The sequence below is a fragment of the Pseudorca crassidens genome, chromosome 10, assembly GCF_039906515.1.
Source record: "Pseudorca crassidens isolate mPseCra1 chromosome 10, mPseCra1.hap1, whole genome shotgun sequence".
NCBI classification, from domain to species: domain Eukaryota; kingdom Metazoa; phylum Chordata; class Mammalia; order Artiodactyla; family Delphinidae; genus Pseudorca; species Pseudorca crassidens.
The window spans coordinates 22,112,499-22,133,163 of record NC_090305.1 but is presented as its reverse complement, the minus strand read 5'-3'; the positions used below and the strand labels follow the sequence as shown (position 1 = coordinate 22,133,163).

The 20,665-nt window shown below is 39.1% G+C and overlaps 1 long non-coding RNA gene and 3 other non-coding genes across 4 annotated transcripts in view; all 4 read left to right on the top strand.

Annotated features, from left to right (window-relative positions):
- Positions 1–20,213, top strand: part of LOC137231746 (uncharacterized) — a 33,586-nt gene extending 13,373 nt beyond the window's left edge. Inside the window, exons 3-4 of the long non-coding RNA XR_010946720.1 lie at positions 19,737–19,847; positions 19,970–20,213. This is a non-coding gene — a long non-coding RNA (uncharacterized lncRNA). The remainder of the gene's footprint in view (positions 1–19,736; positions 19,848–19,969) is intronic.
- TRNAA-AGC (transfer RNA alanine (anticodon AGC)) lies at positions 4,260–4,331 on the top strand. Its single transcript has one exon. It is a non-coding gene; the product is annotated as a tRNA-Ala (tRNA).
- Positions 8,660–8,731, top strand: TRNAA-CGC (transfer RNA alanine (anticodon CGC)). The gene has a single exon. It is a non-coding gene; the product is annotated as a tRNA-Ala (tRNA).
- TRNAF-GAA (transfer RNA phenylalanine (anticodon GAA)) lies at positions 19,043–19,115 on the top strand. Its single transcript has one exon. It is a non-coding gene; the product is annotated as a tRNA-Phe (tRNA).
- Positions 20,214–20,665: the final 452 nt, after the last annotated feature.

Here is a 20,665-nt window from a genome sequence, read left to right as displayed (position 1 = left end):
AGGCGAAAAAATTGTATCATAGTGTTAACTTAGTTGTATCTCCCTTATTATGAGTGAAATTGAGCATTTTTTTCATATAGTTAAGAACCATTTGTATTTCCTCCTCTTAACTCTTTATTCATATCTCTAAACTATTTTTTCTATGGATTTGTTGGCCTTTTACTCCTTTTAAAAATTTTATTTATGTAGAAGGAATAGTAACCATTTATCATGATATAAATTGCTAATAATTTTTTCAGCCTATTATCATTTGCTTCTTTGATTATGGTGTTTTTTGTAATGCAAAAATTTTTCCTTTAATGTTTGTATAATCATATTTATAAATATTTAGAATATTGCTTTTAGATTTGGGGCCATATTAGGTAATTTTGCTACTCCTTAGGTTATAGAGGAGTTCACATATGTTTTCTTTTTGTATTTGTATAGTTTCATTTTTTTTAACATTAAAATTTTTAATACATATGGAATTTATCCTGGTATGCAAGGTGAGAAATGTATTCAATTTAATCCTTATTCATGTGACTATTCAATTATCTCAGTGCTAACAAATTTAGAAGTTCATCTTTCCTTTGTTGATATGAGTTACTGCTTTTATTGTAAACTACTTTTTATTTGCAACTGGTTTTGTTATAGGATTTTTTGTTCTCTGTATCAATAACAAACAATTCCAGTTACAGAGGTTTTATGGTATGTTTTAAGCCTGTTGGGCTAGCTCTCCCTCCTTGCTTTTTTGCTCATTATATTAGCGGTTTCCTGGCTATTATTTTTTTTGTTTGTTTTTGTTTGTTTGTTTTGCTGTACACGGGCCTCTCACTGTTGTGGTCTCTCCCGTTGCGGAGCACAGGCTCCGGACGCGCAGGCTCAGCGGCCATGGCTCACGGGCCCAGCCGCTCCGCGGCATGTGGGATCTTCCCAGACCGGGGCACAAACCTGTGTCCCCTGCATCGGCAGGCGGACTCTCAACCACTGCGCCACCAGGGAAGCCCATCCTGGCTATTACTGATGGCTTGTTTTTCTAAGTAAACTTTATAAAAATTACTCAGTTCCAGAAAAAAAGTGATGGCATTTTTATTGGGATTGCATTAAATTAATAAATTATCTTAGGAATAAATGACAATTATATGAAGTTGTGTCTTTTTCTATTAGAATATTATATATTTTTACAATGTTCAAGTATATTTTTGTGACTTCAAGGAGTGTATTAGAGTTTTATTCATATAGATTTTGGAAATTTTTAAAGTTTATACCCAGGAATTTTTTCTTTTAAAATTTTATTTCCTTTTCCCTTTACTCCCCTCCCCACCCTCCCTGATTCCTTCCTCCCACCCCCTTTTCCCTTTCTTTGCTGTTGTTAATGGCTTCCTCTATTGTGTTTTATATATATATATATATATATATATATATATATATATTTTTTTTTTTTTTTTTGGTATATGTAAAGGATATTGATTTTTGTGTGTTATTTTTCTAACCTGCCACTTCACTAAAATCTCTTATTGTTTCATAGTTTTTCTTTTTTTTTGATTTTTCAGATACATAATTATAACTGAATCATAACATCGTTTTTCCTACTTCTTTCAATTCTTATGCCCTTAACTGTCTTGTTAATTGCTTTGACAACTGTCTCCAACTTAATATTAAATAGCAGTAGAAATACTGAATATTATTTTTTCCTGCCCGCAAAGCCTCTAGTGTTGCTCAATTAACTAAAATGCTAGTTTTGGGCCTGAAGTATTTTATCATGTTGAGAAATGTCCATCAATTCTTATTTTATTGAGTGCTTTTGGCACATTTGTATTAATTTCTTAAGGCTGTCATAACAAGGTACCACTAACTGGGTGGCTTAGAACAATAGGAATTTATTCTCTCATAGTTCTCTAGCCCAGAAGTCCAAAAACAAGGTGTCAGCAGGGCCATGCTCCCTCTGAGGTCTCTAGTGAAGAATGCTTTTTTGCCTCATGTTAGTTTCTGGTGTCTCCTGGCAATCCTTGGATTGTAGCTGCATCACTCTAATCTCTGCCTCCATCGTCACATGGCCTTTTTCCCTTTGTATATCTCTGTCTCTGCATGTTTTCCTCTTGTAAGGACATCAGTCATTGGATTTAGGGCTCACCCTAATCCAATACGTTGTCTTTTTAACTAATTACATCTTCAAAGACCCTATTACTAAATAAGGTCACATTTTTAGGTTTTGAGTCCACATGAATTTTTGGAGGACGCTATTCAACCCACTACAATGTGAAATACATGTTGGCTTTTGTCAGTGTCTATTGTGCAGCTCTTGGAGATGATCATGTATGGTTTTTCTCATTACCTTTATCAATTTGATGGATTATGTTAATGTTTTTAAAGATAAACCAGAGCTGGACAGTAGCTAGAGTGGTAAAAACAGATTTCATTCAGGAGTATTGCAATGGGCAGAAGGCCTCAATGTGGAACCAGGATCAATTCCAAATACAGCATAGCCAAGTGGGAATTTATAACTAAGCAGAAGGGTGGAGTGGGGGTGAGGGTCAGTGGATAGAAAATTACTAAGAAGAAACATCAGAGGTGAGGAAGAATTCTGGCTAAACCAACCAAACAGGATTCTTGTTGAAAGTAGGCCAAGGTGATCAGACATCACCCAGGGGATGGCAGCGGATGAGGAACACAATTAGATATCAAGGGTGACCAGACATGGAGGATAGAGGAGTCTATCCAAACCAACCTAACAGGATTCTTGCTAAAATTGGACAACACAGAGAGGAAAACAGAAATCCAAAAGTCAAGGCCTATTTGAAAAAGTGTTCAGGGAATCCTGAGTAGAGCTTGGTAGAGGAGAGAATCTTTGTTAATGTCTTCCTTAATAATGAGTGATCTTTGCATTTCTGGAATAAACCCCACTTGGATGTTCTGTATTATGTGAAATTAGACTATAGTTTTCATTTTCTGTGTGAACTTAAAAAGTTTGTGATGAACGCTATACTCACTTTATAAAATGAATTGGAGGGGCTCCTTTTTCTGTGCTTTGAAAATTTAAGTTGCATCATGATTCTCTGATATTTAACAGTTTGGTAAAATTTCTTTGTGAAAGTATTTGTGCTTGGTGCCCTTTTGGGAGACATACCTATTCAACTGTTTTCTATTTTTCTATAGTAATGGTCTGTTTAGACTTTCTGTCTCTACAAGAAGTAATTTGGGTATAATGCATTTATAAAATCCACTTCATCTAAAGTTTTTAAATCATTTGCTGAGTTGTGTCTTATGATTTTAAAAATGTTTTTCTGTTTTGATAGTTATTTTCTCCCATCAGTTCTAATTTTGTGTATTTGCACTTATTTTCACTCTTCTTGATTAGGATGGTTAGAGGTTTGTCTATTTTGTTGACTTTTCAAATAACCAGCTTTTTTCTTTATTAGTTCTACTTTTAAAAAACTCATTTTCTGAGTTTGTCTTTATGAACCCTTCCTTCTTCATTCTTTTTGGCTTATTTTGTTCATTTTCTAACATCTTGAACTGAGTGTTTGATTCGTTATTTGTCATTTTATTAACGGCCTTTTCATCTCTGTTTGGAGAAGTATTATTTACCGCATTACCTTATTATGTCTTTTGCCCGTATAAGCGACTTCTCCAATCTTATCTGAGGCTCTGTCGGTTTGTGGGGCTGAAAGCGAGAGGCTCAGAGCCTCAGAGAAGGATGTGGTTAGTGAACCAGTCCCACCGTGCGGAGGGTTTTACAGAGGGTTAATGTGCATCACAGGTGTAGCCTTCCTAATGGCCTTCAATTCCACCCCCAAGCGGGGCGCGATCATAGCCCATGCGCCCTCTTTCCTCGGCGACCAAAACAAACAGCTCTCCATTTGTCCTATCGTCTTCTCTCCCCTCTGGAGCTCATATGGTCTCTATTTTTGCATCCCCCGCATTATACTTTGTGGCTTTCTGGCAGCCCTTTCAAGCGGCAAGGAAAGAGGAAAGGAGGGAGTGAAAATAGGAGAGAAAATATTTCATCCCGTGGTTTTCTAGAGGCGTCAAGGAAGTGACTCCAGACTGATTGGAGCGAAAAGGTCCCAGGACCACCAATAATGGCTTTCCGTCTAGAATGCAACTTACTCTTTTAGCAAAGCATGTCATAGGACCTAGATTTAGGTTCCAAATTTAAGATTTCGGAAATAAGAGAAATTAGGTAGATTGGACTTTAGCTTGATATTAATTCTTGTAAAACCTACTCAAAATGGCTATGTTGTGTTTTGTATATATTCCCGAGGGCACAGTTAGAGCGAGGGGGTGTAGCTCAGTGGTAGAGCGCGTGCTTAGCATGCACGAGGCCCCGGGTTCAATCCCCGGCACCTCCACTTTTGAAAGTGCTTGTTTCTCTCCCCATTTTACTTTTTTTCCCTGCTCAAAAAGAAAGTAAACCTATTACGCAACTATTTGCTATCAGTATTGGCGCTGCCCTGTTTCTACTTCTCGGGTTTGGCAACACCCAGGGTGGCTGTGAAAGGAGGAAAAGATGGAACGAGAAGACAAAGTCTGGGCCCATCCAGCAGCTCGAGATTCCGGAACAAAAAGCACGTCACAGTATTATTAATAAAGCAGGAAAGAAGAGATAAGGATGGGAAAATTTAACAAAGGAAACACATGGTCGCAAGACAATTTTTCTTAGTTTCTTTTGTTTTCTGAGCCGTTTTGGCCATGATGAGACTGAAGGTTGAGCAAGAAGAGAGCGTTCCAAAATGGGAAATCGAGAAATTTATTTTCATCAGTGGATGTGGAGAAGTCACACTTAGGCAGCAATAGCTCCATTGGGAATACATTGAGCAATACCTTGGGCTGAAGATTTCAGAAGTCACAGATTAATTTCCAGTTTTGTTCTGTCTTTACTCTTACCCGAGAATAGGATTTAACTAGATAATTTAGATGATATACAGAAGTAATTTTATCTGAGACTGTTGCCCCCTCTATCGGAAAGGAATTTTCCAGACCCAGGGTCAGTGTGGTCCTTGCACCAAAGGAGTTGGTGGTACCTGAGAGCTTGTTAGAAATGCAGGATGTCAGTTCCACCCCAGACTTACTGGACTAGAATCAGCATTGCGACAGGATCCCCAAGTGTGTCCTTTGCACGTGAAAGTTTGAGAATCACTGGTTTGAGTGCTATGATGTGGACTTAAAGGGTATATATTATAAATATATGGCTGTATTATAATTTTTTGCAACTTCCTACTCTAATGTAGAAAAAACAATTGCAAAAAATGTATTTCTATTGTTGAACAATTTTTGTATTCTAATAATTGACACTGTTTCCCCTCTCATGGTAATATATTTATTAATATTAATTTTTTGAATCAATATACATAATTGAATTAGAGGTGAAGTTTCTTTTTAATAAAAGTTTTGCAAGTTTTGCAATCAAGACGGTGCTAGCTTCCAGTATAAACTAGGAAGTTTGTATCTTTGTTTCTGCTCGGCAACATCTTAAATAGGATAAGATCTTTCTCGAGTTAAAATGCCTTCACTTTGGAATTTACCTCTTCAAAGGAAGAATAAGAGCTAGCACTCAGGAGCCAGATTTTCTTTAATAGGAGTAATAGGTCATTTTCGGTTCTGTTGACATATTTTTCTCTCTTGTTTTCAAAGTACAATTTTACAATGTCATTTTGCCACTTGTATCTACTGTGTCAGGAGAAATGTATTCACATGCTCCAACCATAGAAATTCATCAAGTTGCAAAAGGCAAATAGACTAAACTTGAAAAAGAATATCATGAATTCTTACCATTGCTTTTACGTATTATATTCGGGCTCAGGTCCAAATGGAGATTTTTTTTCCCTTCCAACCATAGACTTCTCCAAGGAAGTTCACCTCTGAAATTTAAGGGAGAAGAGGATAGAGTGGAAAAGCCAAGAACTTAGTATGAGAAAACCATAGGAAATATAGAGTGGAAATTTCAAAAAAATTATATGCTAATAAAAGCAACATGTGACAAATGGAGGTACTTCTTTGAAGGCTAGCTGTGTCTAACTTTGGCCCAGGACAAAAAGGGCTCATTTTAAAGTACATTGTAGATGAATTCTGGAAATTCAACTATGTTTTATTTATGGGCTCTATCCTTCAACAAGCTTTTGTTTAGCTTTCTTCGGGGAGGAATTAAAGATTAAGGACCTCTGAGAGGAAAGGGGAGGTGGCCCATGTGTGTGACACCCTCTGTGAATGTGTGAGAGGTCACAGTTGGGCAGGACCATTGGCTGCATAGGAATATGGAAGCAGACAATATCCACTAGGCCATGCAGTCACTCTGACTCAAAAGGCAGTGATTTATTTTTTTCAAAGACATATTTAATAGGAGAATAAAGAATACTTAATCCTTTACTGCCTACTCTAGGAACAGTTTCTTCATATTCAATCAAGGTGGGGAACTTAGAGCAATATGACTAAACCTCTCTGTCCAGGTCAACAAATCGAAATGTTGTAAACACCAAGCATCATGAGTGTTAATTCAAATTCCAGAGCATTACATAAAACCTTTTTACATGAATACTTTATCCCTTTTGGTCTGTCAACTTTGTGTGTGTGTGTGTTAGCTAACACCTCTACTGTGTCACATAATTATTCTTCTAGTGGTGGGAACAATTAAGATCTAGTCTCTTAGCAAGTTAAATGTTTACAACACAGTTTTGTGGTCTGTAGTCTCTGGACTGTGTATTAGATCTCCAGGACTTATTTGTCTACTAGTTGCAAGTATGTGCCCTTAAACAACATCTCTCCAATTCCCCACCCCTCAGGCTTTGGTAACCACCATTCTACTCTGTTTTTTGTTGTTGTTGTTGTTTTTAAGATTCCACATATACGGGCTATCATATAGTATTTGTCTTTCTCTGTCTGACATCTCACTTAACACAATGTCTTCAAGACCCATCCATGTTTCTGATATATAACATCTTCTTTACCCTTTCATCCTTGTCTGTCATTAAAAAATGGCACCCAACCAGTTACAATTTTCTCCCTGGTTTTAGATGCATTAGAAAAGCACTTCATACATCTGCTAATTGCTGATTATTTTCACAGAAAATTGATAAACAATTTTGGTGTTCAGTGTACGTTGGAGTAAACAGAAAAAAACAAAATGAAGCCAAAACTCCTTGTGAGGAACTTCTGTTAATGTAACTGTAGTTAGGCTTCTCCAATTTCAATGACTCTGGAAACTTTCATATTTGTGCTTTCACACTCAAACAGCCTAGTGTAATAATTTCCTACTCATCCTCCTGGACTCTCTCTCTCTCTCTCTCACACACACACACACACACACACACACACACACACACGCTCATATACTAGAGCTTGCAGAATTTTGTGGGTGCCTCTTCCCTAGCACTCAATTTCAGTGAAACCTGCCACTTCTGTCTCCTCCTATCTATTCTACCAGCCCCATGAGCCAACTGAGAGAGAAATTCTGCCAGACCAATAATGTTCTCTCAATTCCAAAAGATATTCAATGATATATTTACTAGTATAGGCAAAGACATAAGATGAATGAGGAGGATATAACACATACTAGGAGTTGTACCAGAAAACGAGTCTTTCTGGGCCTTCTATGGAAGTTTCAAGGCCATGATGCTAACCAGTGCTACTGCTAGGGTTCAAGATCAGACTAAGAAGCATTTTTGTTTGTTTGCTTTTGTTTTTGTTTTTTGGCTTTGCACAACTATCAGTAAAAGAGTTCCTGATCGCTAAATCTCAAAGGACGTTTTCAGTTCTCATTCTGCTCCCTCTCTGTGTGCTGTGCCTTCTGAGCACTGCCACTCCCGTGTATTCATATCAGAGCGCTGAGTTGAGTTCACTGCGCTACACTGACAGGCGGGAACCTATGGATGGATCTGTTAAATTCAGCATGTCCAAAACCATCTCCTCCGCATAATCTGTCTTCCATTCCGAGGAAGGAGGAGGAGGAGGAAGAGGAGGGGAGGAGGAGGGGGAGGAGGGGGAGGAGGGGAGGAGGAGGGGGAGGAGGAGCTCCCCAGGGTAAAGGCCTGGTCCGGTGGTTAGGACTCCGAGCTTTTGCTGCCGAGGGCACAAAAGAACAATAGATCTCTTTTTTGCTTTTCTTCCTGTTTCTTGGATGACTGGGTTCTCTTATGTGCCTCCCACTTTGTTTCTTGCTCTGTACACCCAGTAGGTATCTCCAATCTGTGTCTAGATACCTATTAACTTGCTTTTAATCAACACTTCTTTCCATCCCTGAATCTGCTGTTTAGTGTGTGCCTTGAGCACTATTCTCCTAGACTATTCTATGAACCTTCTTAGTTGCCATCAGGATGTAATCAAGATGAATAGACTGTTGGGAATGAATCGCTGAACGAATTGCCGGTGGTTTTTATTTTCACCTGGGGTTTTCCCATTAAAATCTTGCCCTTAACATTCCTGTGGAGCAAACAGCAAATAGCAAGAAGTGTTTTATCCAAGGAAAAGTTCGTCAATTTTCTGACACACGTTTTCAATATTTTTCGTTCCACTTCAAGTTTTATTTGATAAAGAATCAGCTCCCTGGCCTTCTCTATCTTAAAGCAGTCACAAATCCTGCTCTGACACACAGTACTGCTAAAACAACAAACACAGCAGCTGGGGAGACAGGCCCACGGAATACAGTGAGATATTTCTTGAAGGACCTCCACCAGCTTCCCAGGAAGGGGGTGTAGCTCAGTGGTAGAGCGCGTGCTTCGCATGTACGAGGCCCCGGGTTCAATCCCCGGCACCTCCAGTTGTGGGCTTTCAGGAAGCCATGAGATTCAACTGCTCTTTTTCCTGATTCCTTTACCCATTGCCTGCTCACAAGAAAAGTAAACATATGATCTAAGACGTTCATTTTAATGCTGCACTATTTAGACTTCATGAGCCTCAAAACCACTCGTCAGCCGACAGAGTAGAAGTCTATTAGTTTCCCATGGAGGCTATAACAAATTACCACAAACTCGGTGGTTTAAAACAAAAGAAATTTATTCTTTTACCCTTCTGGAAGCCAGAAGTCCAAAATTAATATCACTAGAACGACATCAGGGTGTTGGCAGAGTGCTGCTACCTCCAGAGGCTCTAGGAAGAGAATCCGTTCTTGCCTCTTCCAGCTTCTGATGGCGGCTGGCATTCCTTGGCTTGTGGCAGCAATACCCCAATCTCTGTCTCCGTGGTCACACTGCCTTCTCCTCTGTGTGTGTGAAATCTCCCTCTGCCTCTCTCTTTTAAGGACACTTGTGATTACATCAGGCCTACCCGGATAATCCAAAGTAATCTCTCCATTTCAAGATCTTTAATGTAATTGCATCTGCAAAGACTTTTTCTATATAAGATAACATTCACAGGTTCTGGGGATTGGGACCTGCTATCTTTGGGAGCAATTATTCAGCCTACTATTCATAGGATCCCCTAAACCCAAAACAAGTGTGCCATCGTAACTTTTCACCTTGGCTTCTATTTTCCACTATTACTGAGAGAAGAGAAAAAGGAGAAGAAAATAAGAGGCTTGAGGAAAAATTGCTTTAGTTTCCTTTGTTTTATGTGAAGTTTTAGGATGAGAAACAGAAAGTCTTCCCTCTGATTAGTCTCTCCATCACCAAAAGTTTAGTCCAAAAATAAACTGGAGAATACTAGTTGAACAAGTGGGTGTTGCTACCGGAAAGGACAGCTGTCAAGAAGCTAGAGTCCTGCCAAACATGAACAACAACAAAAAAGAATCAGCTTTACACGACTCAGCTTACACATGCCAAATTGCTATTTTGTACTATCCAATTTCCTTTTATTTTGTAACTCATCCATTGTTCCTTCTTTTCAAATCTCTAAATAAGATTATGCCTGGAAATGTCAGTTAACAACAAATATGCTACCATGAAGAAGTGGCAAGAAAAAAATTCTTTTGGTATGTATGTCAAAATGGAAATTATTCGCTGCCAAAACAAGAAGACATGTAGTTCACAAATGTCTAAGACATTTTCACTGTAGTGAAAAACCAACCATTTCCTCTACTGTTTCCTGCCCATATAATCACTTCTGCTTTGCATTTTCCAGGCACTCCTCAAAATTTCTAGTCCATTGATGGCCCCGTTAAAGGGCCATTATGGTTACAAATCCATCACTATCTCTGCCCATCTTCACCACTGAATATTAGAGAGGGAAGGGAATTCTGTCTCCCAGCTTTACTCTTTCTTTCCCTATGAGAACTTTACTCTTTCTTTCCCTCCTCACCTCTCAGCTCTGAGAAAGAAATTCAATCTCTTTCAAATGTCCTTAGTTGATTAATTCACAAGCAAGGAGTGTGAAAGGAAAAGAGAGTAAAACACTGCTAAATTCTAATATAAATTGGGAAATTTGCATCTTTGTCTCTGCTTAGCAATGTTTTCAATATGATGGGAACCACTTGAGAAGCACCTCCTGTCCAAATCTTGGGATCATTTCAGAACACTGGGTTGCCTCTCCCTCAATAACCAAAACCTGTGGAATATATAATTACTTGGACAAACAATATTTTTCTAAACTATTTGAGAACAATTTGCAGATATTATATCTTTTTCTCCACAAATCTTCTTATTATACACTTCCATCGTAATCTTTTTATTTTATACATTTAATATATATTTCTTAAGAGTAAGGGCATTTCCTTACCACAGCACAATGATCAAATTCAGGAAATTTAACAGTGATAAGAAGTCTTTTCTAATATACAGTGCATATTTAACTAATTTTACCAATAAAATACTTTATAGAAATTTCTCTCCCAAACTAGGGTCCATTCCAGAGTCACATATGAATTTAGTTACTCCTTAGTCTCTAATCTGGAACGGTTTCTCAATCTTGCCTTTTGTGAGATTGATATGTTTTTGAAGAGCACGTGCCAATGATTTTGCAGAATATTCTTCAATTTATGTTTTGATTAGACTAAGCTCAGGTTATGAATCTTTGGAAGGAATATCACAGAAATTACGTTTCCCTCTATCACACCAAGGGGCATGTGATATCAGTTTCTCCCATTGTTAGTGATGTCAGCTTTGATTACTTGGTTAAAGTTGTGTCTAATAGGTTTCTTTCCCCATAAACTCATTCCCTCATAATTAATAAGTAATCAGTAAGGGATACTCTTTTTTTTTTTTTTTTTAGTAAGGGATACTCTTGAGACTATATAGATATTCCGATCCTCATCAAAAGTTTACCTATGCTTTTAGCACTGATCTATGAATTTTGCCAGAGTCTATTATTATTCTGATGGTAATTTTATAACTTTGTTACTACCTCTGCATTTATTAGCTGGCATACCACTGTAAGGAAAAATTTCTCTTCTTCCATATTTATTCATTTAAGTATCCAAGGATGGTAATCATTTATTGTCATTATTCATCTCAGACTGCCCCAGATTTGACCAGTGAGAGGCCCCTTAAGTTGGTTTCTGGATCCTTTTGAATTGTCTTCGTGATTTTTTTTGTTCTTGCGGTATGCGGGCCTCTCACTGGTGTGGCCTCTCGCGTTGCGGAGCACAGGCTCTGGATGCGCAGGCCCAGCGGCCATGGCTCACGGGCCTAGCTGCTCCGCGGCATGTAGGATCTTCGCAGACAGGGGCACGAACCCGTGTCCCCTGCATCGGCAGGCAGACTCTCAACCACTGCGCCACCAGGGAAGCCCTGTCCTCATGATTTTTGAGCAGTTATATTCTAGCACAGAAAGATAACTTAGGATCATCTTGTACTCTCCCTCATCCAGTCTTAGAGTCTGTGAATCCTACAAGTAGCTGTTTCCTTTTAGTGGGGATTGGTATTCAAAAATCAAGATATGGGACTGGCATTGCTTATTGCTACTGAGGTATTAGTTTTTCTAGGTCCTGTTAGCAGACAGATGGGGAGGGAAAATGACAGATACACAAACAGGCGTGCACGCGCGCACACACACACATATTTCATATCCAGAGCCAACAGGGCTATTCGTTACTTACCTCCTTCTCTTACAGTGAGAGCCCTGAATTCCAACAACAATATATGTGTTCATTTTCCCAACCACACAAAAGTAAATTCACACACACACACGCACTCATAAAAATAAATAAAATTCACACGAAATATCAGAATTGACATACCCTTAACACTACAAAAAATAACCCTGCTACGTAGAGGTTATGATTTGTTTGCTTTTTTTTTTCTTATTTTTACAATTGGGATAAAGTACTGTGTAAAACATTTATTTGGATGTGTTCTTTCTTTTTCTCTTGAATGAGGTTATGTTATCCTTTTGAATTGCAGTTAGATTTTTTTTCTATTCATATTCAATTTTGCACTAGTTTCACACACACTTGAGTCAGTTTTATTTTTTGACTATGTAAAACATTAATGTTTCCAAGAGTCAAAAGAATTCAGAGAGTAATATTCAGATAAATTGTGGGAGAATGTTGTGTCCCGTGACTCACCCAAGTGATGGAATGGAAGCACAATCCAAGCAATCTAATCTGATGGGGACCCAACTTTGTGATCAGATTCTGATCACAAGCTGACCACAGGTCAAGAACAGTGCCTTTCTTTCTACCATTAAGGTTCCTTTCTCCTGGAGTAGCCATGCCTGAGAGAGGATAAAGTGTAAGGAGTTTAGAAATAGCAGAATTGAACTTAAGGTGGCTTATTTTGATAACTTGGTCTTCAAAGACGCAATGCTGGTCACTAGAAGGTCACAGAGAGTCTTTTGAGAAGCTGATAAGAGTGAGAGGGTATAGCTCAGTGGTAAGGCGTGGGCTTAGCATGTACAAGGTCCTCGGTTCAATCTGCAGGACCTCCACTTTTGTATTTTCTTCTTACCCACATACCCTAAGAACTCTTGCTTCCTGAAATATCTTTGTCAAACTCAGTCGTCTTGGCTATGGCAATTCTTTCTTAACCTTTTTGGGACACAGGGAGGAATTGTGCTCCTTCACTAAAGTTGTCTGTTGTTTGCTCTATTATTGACTGCATCTCTCCAAGCACTCTCAGCAATCACTAGCACGTGGGCCACTGTCAATAGGTTTTCCCAACCACCCAATTTCCAGTTGTATGGAATCTGAAAGCCTTAGCAAACGCGGGTCTGTGTGGCCTAATGGACAAGCCATCTGATTCCTTGTCAGAAAGTTAATCACTTAAGTTCTTCTATGGTTCTTTTATTCTAGCTCCTTCCTAACCAGGATGCAGGAGGCTGAGAAGATTTCACTAAAATATTTCACTAGATTTCACTGCCAGTGGTTGACGATGGTGTGCTGGTGGGCACTTTTTGGCTCAGAGCCCCTCAAACTCTGGAGCTTACATAAAAGTCATTTAACTACAAACAAATGACAAACAAGGAAAAGATAGCAGTCACCTCAGCAGAAATCTGTAAAGGGAAATAATACTTCTCTGGGTGTTCGAAGAAAGTTTCCAGTCTGAAATGGCAAACATTCTGAACTCCGGGGTCCAAGATCAATCTAGGGGAAAGTTCATTTCTTTGTTTCCCACATATAGAGAAAGAGCTCTTATTCTCCCAATCCCAACAGATCATTTCCAACCTTACTCTACTTACTCTCCAGGGACACCCTCCTTCCAAACTACTGAACAACCTGTATCTCCAGATCAGAGCTCTTTGCACAGCTTCAGATTCTGGTATCACAATGCCTAAGCAGAAATCCACAGGATACACCATCTTTTTTTTTTTAACATCTTTATTGGAGTATAATTGCTTTACAATGGTGTGTTAGTTTCTGCTTTATAACAAAGTGAAGCAGCTATACATATACATATATCCCCATATCTCCTCCCTCTTGTGTCTCCCTCCCACCCTCCCTATCCCACCCCTCTAGGTGGTCACAAAGCACCGAGATGATCTCCCTGTGCTATGTGGCTGCTTCCCATGAGCTATCTATTTTACATTTGGTAGTGTATATATGTCCATGCCACTCTCTCACTTTGTCCCAGCTTACCCTTCCCACTCCCCATGTCTTCAGGTCCATACTCTACATCTTTATTCCTGTCCTGCCCCTAGGTTCGTCACAGCCATTTTTTTTTTTTTTTTTTAGATTCCATATATATGTGTTAGCATACGGTATTTGTTTTTCTCCTTCTGGCTTACTTCACTCTGTATGACAGACTCTAGGTCCATTCACCTCACTACAAATAACTCAATTTCATTTTTTTTTATGGCTGAGTAATATTCCATTGTATATATGTGCCACATCTTCTTTGTCCATTCATCTGTCTATGGACAATTAGGTTGCTTCCATGTCCTGGCTATTGTAAATAGCGCTGCTATGAACATTTTGGTACATGACTCTTTTTGAATTATGGTTTTCTCAGGGTATATGCCCGGTAGTAGGATTGCTGGGTCGTATGATAGTTCTATTTTTAGTTTTTTAAGGAACCTCCATACTCTTCTCCATAGTGGCTGTATCAATTTATATTCCCACCAACAGTGCAAGAGGGTTCCCTTTTCTCCACACCCTCTCCAGCATTTCTTGTTTGTAGATTTTTTGATGATGGCCATTCTGACCAGTGTGAGGTGATACCTCATTGTAGTTTTGATTTGCATTTCTCTAATGATTAGTGATGTTGAGCATCCTTTCATGTGTTTGTTGGCGATCTGTATATCTTCTTTGGAAAAATGTCTATTTAGGTCTTCTGCCCATTTTTGGATTGGGTTGTTTGTTGTTTTGATATTGAGCTGCATGAGCTGCTTGTAAATTTTGGAGATTAATCCTTTGTCAGTTGCTTCATTTGCAAATATTTTCTCCCATTCTGAGGGTTGTCTTTTGGTCTTGTTTATGGTTTCCTTCGCTGTGCAACAGCTTTTAAGTTTCATTAGGTCCCACTTGTTTATTTTTGTTTTTATTTCCATTTCTCTAGGAGGTGGGTCAAAAAGGATCTTTGCTGTGATTTATGTCATAGAGTGTTCTGCCTATGTTTTCCTCTAAGAGTTTTATAGTGTTTAAATGTTTACATTTAGGTCTTTAATCCATTTTGAGTTTATTTTTGTGTATGGTGTTCGGGAGTGTTCTAATTTCATTCTTTTACATGTAGCTGTCCAGTTTTCCCAGCACCACTTATTGAAGAGGCTGTCTTTTCTCCATTGTATATTCTTGCCTCCTTTATCAAAAATAAGGTGACCATATGTGCGTGGGTTTATCTCTGGGCTTTCTATCCTGTTCCATTGACCTGTATTTCTGTTTTTGTGCCAGTACCATACTGTCTTGATTACTGTAGGTTTGTAGTTTAGTCTGAAGTCCAGGAGCCTGATTCCTCCAATTCCGTTTTTCTTTCTCAAGATTGCTTTGGCTATTCGGGGTCTTCTGTGTTTCCATACAAATTGTGAAATTTTTTGTTCTAGTCCTCTGAAAAATGCCATTGGTAGTTTGATAGGGATTTTTTTTTAAAATCTATTCTTGTTTTCAGCCACCAAAGGGAAAACCAAGCCAGCAAACTGCTAAACATTCAGAAAGCAGAAAAGCAGTCTCTTTCTCCATCTAGAGAAGCCAAGAAACCTGGAGGTCTTCCATAATGCATCCTCCCCTTTTTTTATTCTCCAGAAGCTGTAACTGTCCATCAGGCAGTCACAAACCACCTGTACAGCCAATCTTGAGGTCATCCACTTGACTTGTGAGGGACTCATCTATATTGTTCTGTGCCTGTACTAGGAGTGAAGAGACCATGGCTTCGTCTGTAGGTATCACCGACTGTTCAGTGACAGTGGCTTTCCACAACCAGAGTCTTCAGACCCTCCTTTTGAAGCAAGAGCATCGTGTGAGGAGTAAAGGAGCCTGTTGCAAATGCCAGGAAGAGTTTCTTCAGGAGAAAGTTGTGTTTCAGTAAGCTTCTAAGAGTTAGAAATATGTGCAGCAAGCAAACGGGAACTTTCTCAATTTTTTTGCTTTTCAAGCAAAACCTTAAAAAAAATAAGATGCTTCCACAGTCTCGGCTGTGTTCAACCTCAAAGCTGCCGCTTCTACTGTTGACTCTGCTCCCACTGCATCCACGCCCCCAAACCGAGGCATCCCTGCAGCTTCCAAACTACCAGTCCCAGAGGTTCCTGAATTTCAAACGAAATCTCACCCTCACGTTCGTCCCCCAAAGCGCTCAGCCTGTCTATCCAGCAATGGAGAGTTGCGAGGCACTCCCGAAGCCAGAACAGTCTTCGACATAAAGAGCCAAATCCTTTTCTGGGACAAGCCTACCTCCCTTGAGAGAAAAAGATCTCATCTTTTCCCTCATACCCGGACGAAGCCACGGAGAGACGTGGAGCTTAGACACCCCCCCACCTCACCCCATCAACTTCCCCTCACATCCTGTTCATTTTGAGGATGCTTTTCCTTTGCCCACTTCCTCTCTGTCCCTTTTCTCCTTTTCTTCCTCCACTTCACCCCACCCCGCCTCTTCCCTCTTTTGGCACTCGTCTCCTCCCTACTGTGTGCTCCGGAATGAAATTTGCACAGTAGCTTAGCGCACTACTAGTCGCATTTACACACATTTTAATCTCTGTATTGAGACACTCATGTGTAGCTGATATTTTAATTTCCACATTGCTTTCTAATTCCTTTCCTTATGTTCCCAGATCAGCCTTTCCCCAGCATAGGCTGATGCTTGGTCAGGTGGGGGGCTAGGTGCATGGCTGGGGCTAAAGCCCTGGGTAGACAGAGAAATGCTGGGGGGAGAAAGAATCAGTAAGAGAATCTAAAATATTTTTAGTGGAAGTCATCCAAAGACTTGCATCCGAATTTCCACTCACACCAAATTTTGGCTAAAGGCAAAAAGCTCGACCCTTTCAGAATTGGAGATTGAGATTTCAGAACCTGTCCAGATATACACAGGGGTTTATTAAAATTCACTGAGCAGGTGGTTCTTGGGTGCTGCCCTTTCCTCATTCCAGAGATTATTATTTCTGAAATCCTGAAAGCCCCTGAAATTGTTTCTATGTTGTTTAACAAAAGGAGTCCTATGTCCTGGCACTGTTCACTTCTTATAAAAAGTTCCTAATGCTCACAGATAGGTAAAATACAATTCTTAGCCAGGCACCAGTCTGCAGACCACAATCTGAAAAGCACTAATGAAGAGATAAGATGTACTGGAGGTGGTGAGGTATCCAAGGAGATCCTTTTTCTTCTTTTCTTGTTATTTAAATTGAGGCTTAATTAATGTAAACAAAAATGCATGAAATTTAATGATTCAGCTTGATGGGTTATTACGTATGCATACACCCATGTAACCAACAGCTCTGGCAAAGATACATGATTTTTCAGCCCCCAGCTGCTTCCTTGTGCCTCATCCCAATCAATGCCACTCTCTGACCTCTATCACCATAGATTACTTTTTCTTGCATTTTGAAATAATATAAGTAGAATCATACAGTATGTACTCATTTGAGTGTGGATTCTTTCACTCAATTTTTAAAAAGTTGGATATATCCATGTTATTGCTAGTAGCAGCAGTTCTTTTTCATTGCTTGGTAACATTCCATTGTATGAATACTGTGCATCACAACTTTTTAATTCATTTTACTGTCAATGTACATTTAGAGTGCTTCTAGTTTGGGGCTGAAATGTCTAATGTGGTCACTAGCATTCCTGTATTTGTCTTTCAAGGGAAATACTCATGCATTTCTCTTGGGTATAAATGCAGCTGTGGAGTTTTGGGGGCATAGCTTACATGTATATTTAGATTTAGTCAGTATTTCCAAATAGTTTCCCAATGTGTGTGCACCAGTTTACGGTCTCATCAGCAGTTGTGTGAGTGAGTATTCCAGTTGCTCCACGTGCTCAGCAGCACTCGATATTGTCAGTTCTCTTAAGGTAATTGATTCTGGTGAAGAGAAGTATTATTTCATTTGGTTTTTAAATCTACATTTCCCTCATAGCAAATTATGTTGGGCACCTTTTAAATTGCTTATTGGCTATTTTGGGTATCCTCTTTTTGTGAAGTGCATGTTAATTTGCTCTTTCTTAATGAGATTTTAGTCTTTTTCTTAGTGTTTTGTAGAAGTTCTTCACAGATAATGGTCTTTCATAAAACATGAGTGTTGAAATATCTTCTCTCAGACTGTAGTTCATCTCTTCTTAAGAAGGAGAGGACTTGAAAATTTTTCTAAGAATAGGAAAGAGAAAAAGAGAGAGAGGTTGAAGTCAGAAAAAAAAAAAAAGTTCCATCTGGAAATCTTTCCTGGTGGTTGCAGAAAAAACGCCTCCAGGCAGTTTGCTGGGGCGGGAACCTGGGAAAGAGCTGATAGGATTAAATGTGTTAAGAGCAGAAACGGTGCTATTTGGCTTGCGACCCTTACATTTCTCCTAGTGTAGCAGCTTAAGAGGATACAGTTTAGAGGTTTAAGAAATGAGTAGGATTTGAGGCAGTGGCTTTTCTATCTGGCTAACTACCGTATCTTTGAAGACCCCCCTCAGAAATATGGTTACTATTTCAAAGATGATCTTCACGACCTTTCTGTCGTGAGAGGTGTAGTTCAGTGGTGGTTTATCCTTTCCTTACGAGAGGGCTGGAAACCATACACGTGCATCTATTTTTCTCCCTTTACGCTTTGCTTGCTCACACGGAAATAGACACATTATCCGATGGATTGCCTTTAAATGCTTCCGGTTTCTACTCTCTGTGTCTCCGCGCTAACAACCACGTGTCAGCACAAGGAAGAGGGAAAGGAAGTGACTAGAAGAAAAGAATTGGTTCCTTCCGGATTTCCTCAAGCCGAAGCAAGAAGCCCGTCTCCATATTAACGTGCCCAACAATCCTTTTAGCCTTGTCATTGAAGAGCAAGACAGAAAAAGAACCGAAAGTCGAGGCTCGATAATTTCATTTTGAATTGCCTTAGTTTTCTGAGCTGTCTTTGAGTAGTGGAGTAGCCGAATCCATTTCTCCCCCTATACTTCCCTCCTCCTCTACCAACCCATCCAGTCTCCTAAAACTGGATCCTATTTTTAGACATGGATTTCAGGGGAGCCCATATACTTTGGGGCGAACGAATGGGTGATGTTGAACAAAATAAGAGTAGACTGGCCCGCACAGATGAAAACTTTAAATTTTGGGAGAACAGCTAAGCCGAGCGTTCCCAGGTGGCCGAAATAGCTCAGTTGGGAGAGCGTTAGACTGAAGATCTAAAGGTCCCTGGTTCGATCCCGGGTTTCGGCAGTAGTGTTTTACTGTGGTGTAATTTATTAACCCGTTACACGACAGTTATGCCCCAATCCCCAAAATCCATATATAACTACAATTTTTACGGCTTTTTGCAAGCGCGATCAAGGTGTGTGTGTGTGTGTGTGTGTGTGTGTGTGTGTGTGTGAAGTGTCTTCCATGAAGTGTTTCCTGACAGTGATATTTTATTTAAAGTTTCAAAACCTAGGAAATTATTTTCCTAGGAGCTAGGAAATTCCAATGTGCTACATGGCCTTGCACTTACAATTCATTTCTGCCTTTATGTTGTGTGTGTGCGTGTGATCTTTTTAATCACAAGAATTGTTGGTGGTGGTGGTGGGGAAACCTGCAGAAAAAAGAACTACTACACTGTGTAAGTGTATATATGTGGGTGTGGTATATGCAAGGAAAAATTTCCGATCAGAAAATATGGGTTTGTATTTTGAGTCCACCCCGTTTTTAAACTGCTAGAATAAGGAGCTTTGTTGAACATCATTGAACTTTTAAACAATTACAAGAACATGCAGAGTTTTCTTTTTGACAAGACATTCATTCCTTCAGCCTTCCACCCCTGTCTAGAATTTGCACATCTTAAGTTATTTCTGTTTTGTTATCCAGGAAAGAATGAGAATAAGCACTTCTTTAAGAATTATTCTGTTGAATTTTCACAAGGGGACCTAGAATACTGAAAAATGAAAGCAAATGGACAGTAAAGTCGTCAAGACTCAGGTACCAATACCCCATTTTTTCCTTTTAATTTTGACTTTATTTCTTGAAACTCTTTGTTAGGGATAATAGGTCACTCTTGTGTCATTCTGAACTGTTTTCTTCTTTTCAAATTTCTGTGTCAGTTTCATAGTGTCTGTTTTCCACCGACAACTCTTGGACACTTTGAAAGAAGAAAATAAAACACTATTTCAACATCAGAACTGCATCAAGTTGCAAATGGAAAATTGGTACAAACTGAGAAGCAACGTCAAGGTAGGGACATTCGCTGTACAGGAACTTGGCATTAGAAACTTATCCATTAACAATCTATCCCTCCTCAATTCAGAAGCTTGCATTTTATTTCATTAAGAAGTATTTGATTGGACAAACAGCATCATTGAGTATTTTATTGCCTAACACAGTAATGATTCTGTTGAAGTGGGAGGTCTAGGGTAGTTCACAAAACATAATTAGCCTCACATTCAATATCTAAAAAATGAGGCTAATGATGTCTATGTAAAAAGGGATACTGTAAATACCAAAGGAGATCATGCAAGTGAATGCTTTGTGTCATGTCCGCACATAGTAGGAAACTGGTAGACTGTGCTCTATATTCCTTGGTTCTGGTGTTCCCAGAACAGCATCTGAACATGTCATGTCTTCTGTAGCTAGGGATGTCAAATAGCAATATAATAAAGCCATAAATGAGTCACTTTTGTAACTTTACATTTTCTAGTAGTCACATAAAAGATAAAAATAAGTGGCCTTCATTGAAGAAGAATATTTAAATAACTTGGTGTATCAAAAACATCATTTAAATAGTCAATCAAAAAATTATT